Raw genomic sequence first — 14,453 nt, forward strand, 5'->3', positions numbered from 1 at the left:
TGTGTGTGTAGAAACTGCTTTGCGTCTCGCACCAGCCAATAACAACTTCGAAGAATTTGTACATTCATTCAGTAAGGAACCACCAATAAACTAGACAACACCCAGCCAGTATGTCACTTAATACCTTCTCCTTACAATACCTTTACCAGACATTTTTAAAACACTATGAACACACACATACACAAACAGTACTGTATATTCTCCTGAGAGAGAGAGAGAGAGAGAGAGAGAGATGAGAATAACTCCTTAGTCCTTACATATCGAAAGATTGAAATACTTGAACTTCTGAGGGCAACACTCTTTCCCCCCCTGGCCCATATGTCAAACTGTCAAGTAAATGGACATTTACCCTCCCCCCCTCCTTTCTCAAGCAGAGGATAAAAAAGACTGGGAATCACTATTTTTTTGTTAAAAATGTTAAAAAATTTACTAAACAAATGCATGGAAAATATTATTATTATTATTATTATTATTATTATTATTATTATTATTATTATTATTATTATTATTATTATTATTATAATTTTGCAGCAGACCCTCTTTTTAAACAGGTTCTATTGAATATTATTGCTGCTTCAGCTGCATTTATTTTGTAGAAGACTTTTCTATTTTCCTTATTATGGACTTCTCTTCAGTGGAGGTGCGTTAACAGCTCGCCTATATTTGTCATTTCATGGGGAAAAGTCAAAATCTTGATTCTGCTTCTTTATATATTCTATACAGTTAGTTCTATACAATTGTTGCCGCGACACGTTTCGACAGACTCTTCTGTCATTCTCCAGCGGGAGCTAGTAGAGGACTGGCAGATTGCATAGGTCCTTCTGAATTTATACACGGGCTTCAGCGGGGGTCATGGATGGCGAATTCTGATTGGTTGCAGTCAGCGAACTTCAAGCCAAATTTCTGCGGCGGCTTCGATCCTGACAGATCTTCGCAACCTGGGAATGTCATTCATTCCAGCGTTCCCATTGGCCTGCCGTTGCGTGATGTCATGCCGGCTGACATCATCGGTAGTTTGGCTGCTATTGGGCTGCGGATGAATGATGTCATTATCTACTCTTTCTGTCGTAGTCGGGGATTGTCTCGGCGCGCCGCTCATCAGGGGCATCTCCATTCTCAGGGTTGTCGTTTTCAGGTATTCGTTGGATTTGGTGGGTGTTCTGCATTATTCTTCTTAAATTCGTGGGTAGGAGCCGATGCCTCCTGCGTCAATTCATTGTTGGTTTTCTCTCGGCAATGAGGAGCGCCTCTAGCAGGCGCAGACGTCGAGGGTCGGCCTCCTGGGCGTGGCAGGAGATCCTTTTTGACAGACGCAATCTGCCAGTCCTCTACTAGCTCCCGCTGGAGAATGACAGAAGAGTCTGGCCGAACGCAACAAGCAACAATTGTATAGAACTAACCGTATAGAATATATAAAGAAGCAGAATCCAGATTTTGACTTTTCCCCATGAAATGACAAATATAGGCGAAGCTGTTAGCACGCACCTCCACTGAAGAGAAGTCCGCAATAAGGAAAATAGAAAAAGTCTTCTATAAAATAAATGCAGCTGAAGCAGCAATAATATTTGAAAATTAGTACCTATTAGGTAAATCATTTATTTATCATAAAAAGAAATATACGTACATATTACATGTCGGAAAAATTCTCTCGTCTGGATAAGAGAGAGAGAGAGAATTATTATTATTATTTAATGTTATTTAAACTTACTATTAAACTTGATATCAATATTTTAAAATTAGTACGTACCTAAAAATATTAATATTTGAAAATTTTACATACCTAAATCATTATTTTATCATGAAATGTACCCTCTAAAAATGCTTATACAGTACTATCACCCTGAAACACTTATATATAATTTTTAATATAATTTCAGTAGTACTTTAATATAATTTTAATATTTCAATTGTATCAATTCTGAGCATCCATCTACGCTGCAATGAGGTTGGGTCTGTCCTGAATGGAAGGGAGAAAACCAGTTTCTCTCTCTCTTATTGAGTTACTTATTATTTATTATTTTTATTATTATCATTATTATTATTCTTATTACTCTTAATAACATTTGAAAATCAGTAAATCATTTTTGTCATAAAAATGTATTTAGTCATGAAAATAACATCAAAATACACTAGTTAGTATTTCCTGACGAAAAAGTCAGCGAATTGCCGAATTTTTCATGGGTAATTTATAGATACGTTCCACAGAAAATCCCGAAAATCGGTGAGTCTGGGAATCGTGAGAACGCAAATACGGGGTTTTACCACTACCTCCTCCCTCTCATCAGTGTGTATATGGCCATTGGACTGGACACATATAAACCTAGGCTTTGTGTGTTACAGACCTCCTTTCACAGTGCTTATGAGTGACAGGAGGATTTTTTATGTGTGTGATATCATGTTACACTTAGGTCTACTAGTGGTTTACCACAGACCTGGAGTTGAATATTTTATGATAGTGCCATACTAGGCCTACCCTTTCCTCCGAAGTTCATGTAGTTGATTCGTGCTACTCTTTCGAGAAAATAAAATTTTGACTCCCACTCAATTTGGGTCACAATGTGACAGATCTTCATTGGATTCTCTATCTAACTTAGAAGATCACGTACGAAGAGGATTTGAATGAAAACAAATTACTATAGCCATCTTTTTTGACATGGAAAAGGCATATGATACTACATGGAGATCCGTGATTTGTTCCGACACAATATACAAACCCTCGGTCCTTTACATTAGGGATTACTTTCAGGCGTAGGCTGGAAACGGCCGTTGAACTTCAAACAAGGTGGTTAGGCAGTTAACTACTGTCCGGGAGGCGGGAGTACCGCCTGCCCGGATGTAAACATTCAAATTTGCTTTCGGCCATCGTAGCGTTCAGACGTTGTTCTTCGTCGCTCTCTGCCTGACAGCTATACTTCTTCTCTTTTGGTGGGAAATTCTTTCTTTCTTTTTCATTATCATGGAGAAATCAGCTAAACCCTCCTATCCCCAGCGTGTGTGTCCCGGGGTAGGGGGTAAGAAATGTAATTCATTTAGATCTCGAGTCGACGTGGACCCACACGCCCTCTGTACATCTTGCAGGGGACGTGTGTGTTCATGTGATGATCCCTATAGTGAGTGTTGTTCGTGGTCCTCCGAGCAATGGGGCAAGTTCGAAGGGAGGAGACGTTACCGTCGTAAGCCTACCAAGGAGTTGTCCAAGGGAAATACGCCCCCGACGACTCCATTGGTGGCGAATGTGTCGGGCTCGTTTCTCCCTCCCGGCGAACTTCCCCTGCTTGCTCCCTCTCCCTCTGGTGAGGACTCCCCCTCCCCTTCCTCTTACGTTTCATCGTTTGTGGAAGGGCGCGGGGGAGAGTTGGACCACGACATCCTCTCTGAAGTCTCTTCCCGTTCCAGAGGGGAGTTTTCTCCTCCGGAGCGAGTAGAGGCTTTGTGTACTGACCCGACTTTTGCTTCAGGTTCCGGACTGGATGGCCAGACACAGATTCCAAGCTCATCCTGGCTCGTCACTGGAGGGATTGGCTCCCCTGCCCCCCGCTCCAGTCACGACCCACTTGGCAACGACAGTCACCACTACATCCATCACCTATTCGAGGTTTGCCCAGATGCCGGTGTCAGTTGCATCGCATCTGGACACCCAAGTGTCGGCGTCACCTGCGGTGCAGCACGCTGTTCTGCTGCCTCCCGGCTTCCTGGCTCCATTCACGCGTGCTGGGCCCGCCTACATGGTGACGTCATCATATCCTTATGTGACTGTCGCTGCCCCTGTTGCTGACCCTGGCCTGTCTTCGAATGCTGTTCCTCGTCTGACCTTCCAGCCCAGCCTTTCGTCTGTTTCCGTCCCCATTCCATCGACCCTGGCACGGCCCGACTTGACTCTTCAGGCGGGAGGGGCGGCGCCTGCATTCCCGGCCCCACCCACTTTTGTTCCTGGCCGACGACGCCTCTCTCTCTACCCAGGCAAATGCTGGCCCGAGCTCCGTGGTCGCTGCCGGGATGTGCCTCTGCTGCAGCCCCTCCTGCTGTTCCTGAGTCTGAGTCGGCCTCGCTTTCCTGGCTTGGGGACTTGACGGCGCTCCTGAAGCAGATGGTGAAGAAGAAGAAGAAGAAGAAGAGGTCTAGGAAGGTGTCGTCGTCTTCATCTTCGTCATCATCGTCGTCTTCGTCTGCTGCTTCTTCCACTTCTCCTTCCGAGGCTTCGCAGCCGAGGAAGAAGTCTGCCTCCCCCCCCAAGAAATCTCGCACTGAGACTTCTAAGGGTCTGCCTCCTTCCACAGGGAAGGCAGTGGGATCTCTCGTTGGCTCTTCCCGATCCTTGGATCAGGGAACCGCTGCCCCGACCTCCGGGCCAGGGGCACCGAGAGCCAAGGGCGTGCAGACCAAGGTCTGCACTCCCCCTGCTGCGCCTAAGAAACTTCCTGCATCTAAGGCCAGCGAGTCCGCGTCGGACACTTGTTCGCGAGTTGCTCCGAGTACCCGGGTCCCCAAGGAGACCTGGGTACCCCAGTCTGATATGGGAGAAACTTCTTGCCGTACAGACCACGGCGTGGGGCGAGAGAAAGAGCCGGGGCATGCAGGTGCTCCGTCTCTTCCTGCTGGCACTCCTTCAGGTGCCAAGTCAGGTTCCTGGGATAGTGCTTCAGCCCCACGGGGCCGAACGCAATGAGAGGTAGGGAAGAAGTCCCCTACTCAGTCTTCCCGAAAGGCTCCTGCCTCGAAGAAGACTGGAGGACGTCCAGAGGACAGTGCAAGCTCGCGCCAGTCAGCCGTGCATTCGACTCCTCCCAGTCCCTGGCCACGTCCGCGCAGCCAGCCTGGCTCGTGAGAGGCTAGTGCGCGGCTCGGCTCTCGCAAGCCGCTCCGCTCTCCTCGAGAGATCGCTTCTCCTTGCTGAAGCAGTCTCCTCGACCCGGGGCTGCCATCACCGTGGGTTGGTGATCGCCGCCCACTGCCTCTGCTGGTTCTGCCAGTAAAGCCAGTGGGAGCGCCCGATCTTTCTCGCCTGTCCCCTCCGCCCCTTCGGTTTCTTCCAGGGGGCGCGAGTCGGAGAGGAGGAGCTCTGGGGAGTGTTCTCCTCAGAGTTCTACTGCGTGGGGGTAGGCACCTGGCTTAGTTCTTGGCTCGACCAGGTCCTACGCCCGCGTAGTTCAGGAAGATCCATGGGGGTCTGCCGAGGTTCTCCCTCCTGCAGGGAGAGTAGTTCGGGAGGACCGCACTCTGGAGGGAACCAAGGGTCCTCTGCCCCAGGATGCGGACACCCCCGAAATACAGAGGACTTTTGCGGAGGTTATCGCGCTGATTCATCAGCACAATGACCTCGGGGAAGGGACCACAGCCTCGTCTGTGGATCATCCGTCGCGCCTCGAATCCTTCTGGGGACCCAAGAAGGAACCAAAGGCTTCGGTGGGGCTGCTGTGGTCCACGCTTGCCGAGGGGGTACTCGACCAGGTGAACAGTCTTGTGTCTGGGCAAGACAGTTCGCTTCATTCGAGCCGCTCGGACAAGCTTCTTCCTCCTCCTCTGCCTCGTCAGAAGCGTTTCTACACTCCAGTGGAAGGGGTGTTTCTGAACAAACAGTTTGACCCGGACGTGACTCGTTTGGATCCGGGTCTGTCGTTGCAGCAATTGACTGCAGAGAGCATATCCCTCTCTCAGCAAGAAGCTGCAACCCTGGAAGCCACCGCCATGGCGGCCTTCCAAGCAGTCTCTTGGCTCGATCTGTGGTCATTCACAGTATCGAAGGTAGCTGCTTCCTCAGGCGCTATTGTACCTGGGGAGGACTCAGCCTTTGGGAGACTGTGCCAGTCTGGAGGTAGGGCTATTTCCTACCTTGCCCACCAGACTGCAAACCTGTGGGCGAACCTTGTGCTAAAGCGGAGGGATGCTGTTCTCTCTCGCTTTGCCAGGTCTGTGGGTCCCGAGTCAGCTATCACCCTTCGGAATGGACCGTTGCTGGGTTCCTCCTCTCTCTTCCCTAGAGAGTTGGTGGACGCCGCAGTGGACAAACGCCGTGCCGATGACAGCGACCGGCTTGTTCACCAGGCAGTGGCCAAGACCTCCGGGTCTTCGCACCCCACTGCGGCCAGGTCTTCGGGCCAGGCTGGCACTTCCTCGGCCCCTAAGAAGTCCCAGTCTTCGAAGGGGTCCCTAGGAAACACCCAGCCTTCTTCTGCCCCAAGAAGGGGGGGGTCCCTCCCGCCCTTTTCAGCCCACTTTCCAAGCCGGTAAAGGGGCAAGAGTCGCGGCGGTTTTCCCCCAAAAGCTGCTGAAGGTGGGGGGGTGCCTGTCGAGCCATTGGGCAACTTGGCAGCGACACAGAGCCGAGACCTGGATAGTGGATGTCCTTCGGGAGGGATATCTACTACCCTTCGAGTCTCGGCCTCCCCTCACCTACTCTCCGGTCCATCTCCAAACATATCTTCCAGGTTTGTCGAAGGACATCGCACTACAGCAAGAAGTGCAAGCCATGCTGAGCAAGGGTGCTGTAGAAGTCGTGTCGGACCAGTCTCCAGGCTTTTTACAGCCGCGTCTTTTCTCGTGAGAAAGCCTCAGGGGATGGAGACCGGTCATAGACCTCTCCCTTGAACCGCTTCATTAAGCCAGACTCGGTTCACGATGGAAACAGCGCAAACTGTGCTGGCTTCCATCAGGAGAACGACTTCATGCTTACGGTGGACTTCAGGGATGCGTATTTCCAGATACCCATCCATCCGTCCTCTCGCAAGTACCTCCACTTTGTCCTCAGGGAGTCGGTCTTCCAATTCAGGGCACTTTGCTTCGGGCTCTCGACGGCTCCCCAGGTGTTCACGAGAGTATTCTCTCTCGTGTCAGGTTGGGCCCACTCGCACAGGATACGTCTTCTGAGGTATCTCGACGACTGGCTAGTCTTGGCGAGCTCAAAGCAGTTGCTACAGGACAGAGATCGCCTCCTCAAGTTTTGCCGGGATCTAGGGATCATGGTAAATCTGGAGAAGTCAGATCTCACCCCAAGCAGAGGACAAAGTACCTGGGCATGCTGATAGACACGGCAGCAAAGTCTTTCCCTCGGACTCTCGTGTATCAGCAAGTTCAGGCAGGCAGCACAGCTGTTCCTGTCACGACAGGAGCAACCAGCTCGGCAATGGCAAGTCGTCATCGGGTCACCTGTCGCCTTTGGAGAAACTAGTACCACAGGCGTCTTCACCTGGCGGTCTCTCCAGTGGAGACTAAAGGAGTATTGGTCCCAGTCCCAGACCCCCAGTCCTTCCTCATTCCTCTTTCTGAGGAGGTGAGAAAGGACCTTCACTGGTGGTTGGACGATAGGAACCTCTTGATAGGAGTATCCTTGCATACTCCCCCTCCGGACATGCTTCTGTTCTTGGACGCATCGACCGAGGGATGGGGCGCACACCTGGTGGAGTTGCTGACTTCGGGAGTGTGGCACCGAGACAGCGAGCACCTTCACATCAACATCCTAGAACTCAAGGCGGCCTTCGTGGCCCTCCAAGAGTTCCGGGATCGAGTGATGGGACACTCCGTGGTACTGATGAGCGACAGTACCACGGTAGTGGCATATGTCAACAAGCAGGGGGGGACTGGTGTCCCACCAGCTTCACCAGTTGACGATGCAGGTGCACGAGTGGGACATGGCTCACTCGGTAGAGCTGTCAGCCAGGTACATTCCAGGCAAGAGGAATGTCGTGGCAGACAAGCTCAGCCGCCAGAGCCAGGTGGTAGGGACCCAATGGTCCCTCCATCAGGAAGTAGTGGAAAGGCCGTTCGACCTGTGGGGGCGTCCAGCCATCGATCTGTTCGCCACCCGGCACAACAGAAAGCTCCAGGTCTTCTGTTCTGTCGTGCCGGACCCATGGGCGTTCCAACACCCGTGGGACAATCTCGACGCTTACGCCTTTCCCCCATTCTGTCTGATTCGCCGAGTGATGATCACCCTGAATCTCAGAATGACTCTGGTGGCACCCAAATGGCCCCAAGCCATTTGGTACCCGGACCTGCTAGCTCTCCTCTCCGAGGCACCAAGAGAGATCCCCCCGTGGCCCAACCTTCTGCTTCAACCTCATGCAGAGCGGTTCCACCTGGCAGTGCATTCCCTGTGTCTTCACGGCTGGAGGTTATCCACCATCTCTTGCGAGCGAGAGGCTTTTCGCGCCGCGCAGCAACAGAGATGGCAGGATACCTCAGAAGATCCTCCGCAGTGGTATACCAGGGAAAGTGGTCCGTCTTCTGTGGTTAGTGTTGTCGAAGGGGTATCTCTCCGGTCGGAGCTACTGTTCAGCAGGTCGCGGACTTCCTCGTCTTCCTTCGCCGAGAGAAACTTCTCTCCGTTTCAGCTGTAAAAGGCTACCGCGCCGCACTCGGCCTAGTCTTACGGCTGAAAGGAGTAGACATCTCCTCCTCCTTCGAGATTTCTCTACTCATGAGAAGCTTCGAACGGTCTTGTCCACCCAGGGATCTCAGGCCCCTGTGTGGGATGTGACTCTCATCTTAAGGAGCCTGACTTGTGCACCGTACGAGCCTTTACGAGAGTCGTCAGACAGGGATCTGACCCTCAAGACCGTCTTCTTGCTTGCCCTGGCATCGGCAAAGAGAGTTGGTGAGCTTCACACACTTTCCTTCAATGTTAAACACTCGAGGGGATGGGGATCATTTACGCTCGATTTCATCCCAGATTTCGTAGCAAAGACTCAGAACCCTTCGGTCTCTGACGCACGGTTCGAGTCCTTCACGATCCCCTCCCTAGAGGACTTTGTAGGTAATGAACCAGACGAGATGCTACTGTGTCCTGTTAGAGTGCTGCGGCGCTATCTGAAGAGGACTCGGCACCTCTGGCCTGAGTGTCAACGACTCTTAGTTAGCACTGGCTCGACCAAGAAAGAAGTGTCCAAGAACACCATCTCTTTCTGGCTTCGTGAGACGATAAGGAGAGCGTACTCTGCTGCAGGAGAAGACGACACCGGTATGCTTCGTCCGAGAGCTCACGAGGTCCACAGCATTGGTCCGTCCCTCGCATTCCGGAAGAATATGTTGGTATCAGGTGCTGAAGGCGGGTGTGTGGTCCCAACAGACTACCTTCACCTCCTTCTACCTCCGGGATGTTGCACACAAGTCCTTGGACACTTTTTCCTTGGGTCCTGTGGTGGCTGTTCAACAAGTTGTGTAGCTTATCCAGCTCCTCTAACAGGACAGGTTGCATCTCGCTTATGTTGTACGGTTGTGATTGGGAGATGGAATGTTGAGTGACTGGCCTCTTCTTTCTCCCCATCCTGGCTCTCTTCCCACGGGCAGGGAGCAGACGTGTTGCTACAAGCTGGACCGGGCAATCGAGGCAGGTAAGCACATAACGGGAGCTCCCGTTCTATTTCCATTCAGGTTAATAGAAGCAACCCCACTCCTTCCTCTTGCAAGGGAGGAAGGAGACCATGACTATGAGACAAACCCAATGCTTGTATTTGCCTTATTGTCATCCGGACGCCAAATTCTTCCTAGCCTACTTTGCATGAACTGACATCTCCTCTTTCATGCAAAGGGACCCAGAAGTCTGACAACTGATCCTGCGTTTCTTACAACCCGATCTTTGTCAGAGGCAGTTTTTTTTCCTTCCTCGCTCTCCACGACCAGGAAGGGAAGACAAGGTGGTGAACTCCAGTCAGTTCAGAGAGACTTTATCAGATTCCTCCTCCAATCAGTGAGTCTCCTAATGTAAAGGACCGAGGGTTTGTATATTGTATCGGAACAAATAACAATTTTTTAAAAGTAAATTGTATTTTTTTTGAAACTATACAAACCCGAGGTCCTTTACACTTTATGCCCACCTCATGCCACCCTCAATCTGTACCTGGGCGAAAAGGCAAATTGGAATGTTTACAGCCGGGCAGGCAGGTGGACGCCTCCCTGGACAGTAGTTAACTGCCTAACCACCTTGTTTGAAGTTCAACGGCTGTTTCCAGCCGACGCCTGAAAGTAATCCCTAATGTAAAGGACCTTGGGTTTGTATAGTTAGGAAAAATAAATTTACTTTTAAAAATTGTTATATTAAAAACATTACATAAAAACAGCATCCATGGTCAGTTACATAGGTTTATCCAGAACTTTTTGACAAATCGCGCTTTTCAAGTGAGAGTTGATGCTGTACAGCATCTTCAAGTACATTTCCACTTGAAAATGGTGTCCCACAAGGAAGCGTCCTTAGTGGCACACCATTTCCTTTCACAGTAAATGACATCAGTGATAACCTACTTATCAGAATTAAAAGTACTGTAACTTGTATATGGATGATTTTGCCATATATTATTCAGCATCTCACATAAAACATGCAGAGCAAATCATTAATAAAACTATAATAAAAATAGATGAATGGGCCTCATATGTAGGCTTTGAATTATCCATACAAAAGACTCAAGCAGTAATGTTTTATAAAAATAAAAAGTGGAAAAGAAGGAAGAAATAGATATAAAAATCAGAAGCCATAGTATACCAATTGACCAGACAGCAAAATTTTTAGGATTAGTATTTGATAGTCAATTGAACTGGAAAGCCCACACAACATACATGAAATCAAAATGTAAAAGAGCATTAAATCTAATTAAAAACTATCGAACACTACTTGGGCTTGGGAAGCTGATGGACATACCCTTACTGTACTGCATAAAGCAACAGTGCTGCATATCATTGATTATGGAAGCGAAATATATGGCTCGGCATCAGACGCAACGCTGAAAACCGTAGACCCAGTTCATAATGAAGGCCTTAGAATATGTTCAGGAGCCTTGAGATCATCACCAAAGTCATCTTTACAAGTTGAATGTGGTGAGCTTCTCCATAGAGAGTTAGTAACAATGAAGATTGCCCTGAGAATTCAGACAAGTGATTCCCCAACCAAAAAATTAATTGAATTAAAGAGATGTATTTATTAACAATCATTTACCACCTTTCCCAATTAGATCTAGGAGATTGTTCAAGCCACTGAATTTTAATATGTAGCTACCTCTAATAGTAAAAATTACCTCCTCCTTGGACTGTAAATAAAATGAAAATATGCGCCTACTTGAAATATTTGTCAAAAAGTTACTCATATACCCCAGAACACCATAGACAACATATAGTAGAACATATAATCCGAAAGGTCCACATTACTCAATATACAGTACACAGACAGATCCAAGTCCCAGTACGGGGTGGGATATGCTGCAGTATCCCAAGAGAAAACATGTCAGTTCTCTTTACCTGATAATGCCTCAGTATTTACAGCTAAGTTTTGTGCAATAGCATCAGCCATAAAAATAATTAAAGAAACCTCATTCAGTAATATTGTGATTTATAGTGACTCCAGAAGCGCTATAGAAGCCATTCAGTTACAATCGAAAAAATAATATTGTACAACAAATTAAGTTGTCACTGCATAAATTGTATAATAATGGAAAAATATTGAAATATGTTGATTTCAACACGCCCGAGATATATTTTTTCAAACTTTGTTTGAAACGCTGATATAATTGGCAGAGACCCAACCCCACCGGATGTCGGTGGGGGAGTGGAAGGAGACTAGCCCAGTAAACAGCGCCAAGTTTCAATCTCGGCGAAAAACGAGCATCTCGCGTATCCGTAAAGATTCAAACTGTTTGATTCATTCCAGCCTCGATGTGCTTCTTTCTGGCATCTCTTTTTGGTGAAGTACTCAGTGTCTTGCTTGTTAACCTAGCTTTTAATTTCTTAGCTCCGTGAAATAGGTAGCTATGTCGGATTCCAGCTTCTGGATCTAGAGTTTGCACAGGGAATTTGTGCTCTGCTAAGCTTGTTAAAACTTAAGAAAACGACCGCCACTCTTTTTATGTGTACATTATAATGCCTTTTGGTCTCAGGAGTGTTCCCAGGAGAACACATGCTGTGAGTGTATTGAATGGGGTCAGGAGTTTTGGCACACGATTCAAACTGTTTGGAAATTCCCATCAGGTAAAGCTGGTTAAGGATAGGGATAGGAAGGCTTTTTAAGCGATAAGGTAGGCTAACTTTTTTCACTGGGTGGCATCAGCGCTATCCCCTTTTACCGGCTGTTCCTAGGCTAGGGTGTAAATCCCCCCCTCCTCCCTCCCCTACTGCTGCTCTTCCCCTCCTCCTATTCCCCTCTTCTTCACCAGCTTCCCAGTATGTTTTCCCTAAAGCCAAGCCCAGCCTCGAGGCTGATAAATCAGAATTTGATCTCTTCAGAACTCAAATGGAAGCGCAAATGAACGTGTTCATGGATTCTGTCTTAAGTTTAGTGCGTTTGCGCTATGGTCCGAGGGTTAGTGTTGGTGATCGTGTTTCAGGCGAGTCTGCTCATTTTTCCGACTCTTTTGAGCAAAGGCAGCTGTCCTGCTCGCCTTATGAGGCTAGAAGACAGTCCGGCGCTGGCGAAAAGGTCAGAAATTCTTGCCCACGAGCAGGTTCGTCCTCTAAGGCACCAAAAAGCCTTAGTCCTAATGTTGAAAGACGTAAGCTTGACCCCTCGTCGAAGCGTCGAAAAGCTTCGAAGAGTCGCAAAAGTGAATGTTGTAAGGCTTCGAAGAGTCGTAGACGTGCTAGTTCACTTAGTGTTTCTCCATCGACTGTATTCGCTCTTCTCGACATCATCGCCGACGCCACAGGTTCGTGTCCCCAGAATCTTCGTCAAGACGCTTGACTTCTCAAACGCCACTCCCTAAGGGTAAGTTCTTCAGATGAGAGTAGCAGCAGTTCATCTTCAGTCTCTTCATCTTCCAGCTCTTCAGATCCTCCCCCCCCTTGTCATCTCAAGTGGTATCATGCCTCTCGACCCTTAAAGAGGAAATCTTTTGATAATTCCTGCCCTAGGGACCCTAAACTCTGTAAGAAAAGGACAGCTAGCCCTACACCTGGTTACTCAGCATGGGATTCTGATCAAGAAGATACATTTCAGACGCTCCCTCCCAAGTCACCTAAGTCATTCAAGATGCCTAGCCCTCTCCAGAAGGATCCGCCTCAAGTTCCCGTGCCTCTTCCTCCTCCTCCTACACAGGGAGTGTCTGCTCCTTTGGCTTCATCCTCACCTTTCCAGGAATCTAGTCTGCTGGAAGAGAAGCTAGAAAAGGTAGTCCGCAAAGTGCTTTGTATTCCTGGGGACCAAGAAGTTGTTCTTCCTCAACTCCTGGACGATCTTGGCACGGAACCGATTCTTTCTGGTGAAGAGGAAGGTCCCGTTGACTCAGTGCCATCTTCTCATTACGCTTCTCTGCTCAACTTTCTGCTGCAGTCATTCCCTCAACATTTTCAGCCGACAGCCCCCTCTTTCCCCGAATTCCACGTTAGTGGGAAAGCTAGTGTTCTAACACTTCCTTCCCAAATTGGTACTCCCAATGGCCGCCTCCAAGAAAGCCTTGAAGGAGATAGAGGCTTGGTTGGAAGCTAAAGAGATCCTCGGGTAAAGCGTCTTTTGTGTACCCTCCTTCAAAGCTGTCGAAAAGGAGGCAAAATTATTACAGCACAGGAACTTCTCCTTCACTAGGCTCTGCAGTCTCAGCACAAGGGGACTTTGGCTCCATTGTGGACCCTTCAAGACGCATTTCCTTTGAAGCTACCAAGACTTTCTTTTCTGCACTGGATGTAGAACACCTTTCCAAAAACCTCTACAAGCTCCTAGAGTTTGTCAGTTTTCTCGATTGGTTGATGGGAGCTATTTTTAAACAAGTTGAGCAGGCTAATATTGCAGAAGACGTCTTGGAGAGAATCACAGGATTCCTTACCTGCACCGACATTGCTATCCATGATGCGGCAGCGAGAAGTTTCCTCCTCTTCGCCATGGCCACTCTGAAGAAGAGGGAGACTTGGTGCTCTTTCTTATCCAAGGCTGTGACTTCTTCAGAAAAGGCCGCCTTGATGTTCGCATGCTTTGACAAGGAAGGCCTTTTCCCAGAATCGAGTAGTGAAAGACGCCCTTTCAGCCATGGATAAGAAGACGTTAACACACATCCTGTCTATGTCTTCTGCCAAACCCAGGCCTGCTCCCCTCCTTTCGACCAAGATGGTGTCTCCTCTTACCAGACATCCGTTTGCATTCCACGCCAGACCCAAACCTTACTCAAGGCCCCGCTCCAACTCCAGAGGTCACAAGTTCTCTAAACCCCAAGGTCATCCTGCCAGTAAGTAGGAACCCTGTCCTCCATGTGCCGGTGGGGGCCAGACTCAGTCTCTTTTGGGAGGAATGGAGAGACAGAGGTGCAGATCAGTGGGTGATTCAAGTGCTCCAGCTAGGGTACCGCCTTCCGTTTGACCAACCTCCTCCTCTCCCCACTTCTCCCATTTCCTTGACAGCATACTCAAGAGGCTCAGTCAAGTTTTCGGCCCTAGAGACAGAAGTCCAGTCTCTCTTAAGGAAAACAGTTATCGAAGAAGTTTTAGAGTGTCAACCTCAGGTTTCTACAACCACCTGTTTGTAGTCCCCAAGTCATCAAGGGGTTGGAACT

The 14,453-nt window shown here is 48.7% G+C and overlaps 1 protein-coding gene across 2 annotated transcripts in view; it reads left to right on the top strand.

Moving 5' to 3' along the window:
* The window catches only part of LOC136848061 (uncharacterized), a 38,060-nt gene that overhangs the window by 11,954 nt on the left and 11,653 nt on the right, over positions 1 to 14,453 (top strand). The gene's annotated exons all lie outside the window — the stretch shown is intronic.

The sequence above is a fragment of the Macrobrachium rosenbergii genome, chromosome 18, assembly GCF_040412425.1.
Source record: "Macrobrachium rosenbergii isolate ZJJX-2024 chromosome 18, ASM4041242v1, whole genome shotgun sequence".
Lineage (NCBI taxonomy): Eukaryota > Metazoa > Arthropoda > Malacostraca > Decapoda > Palaemonidae > Macrobrachium > Macrobrachium rosenbergii.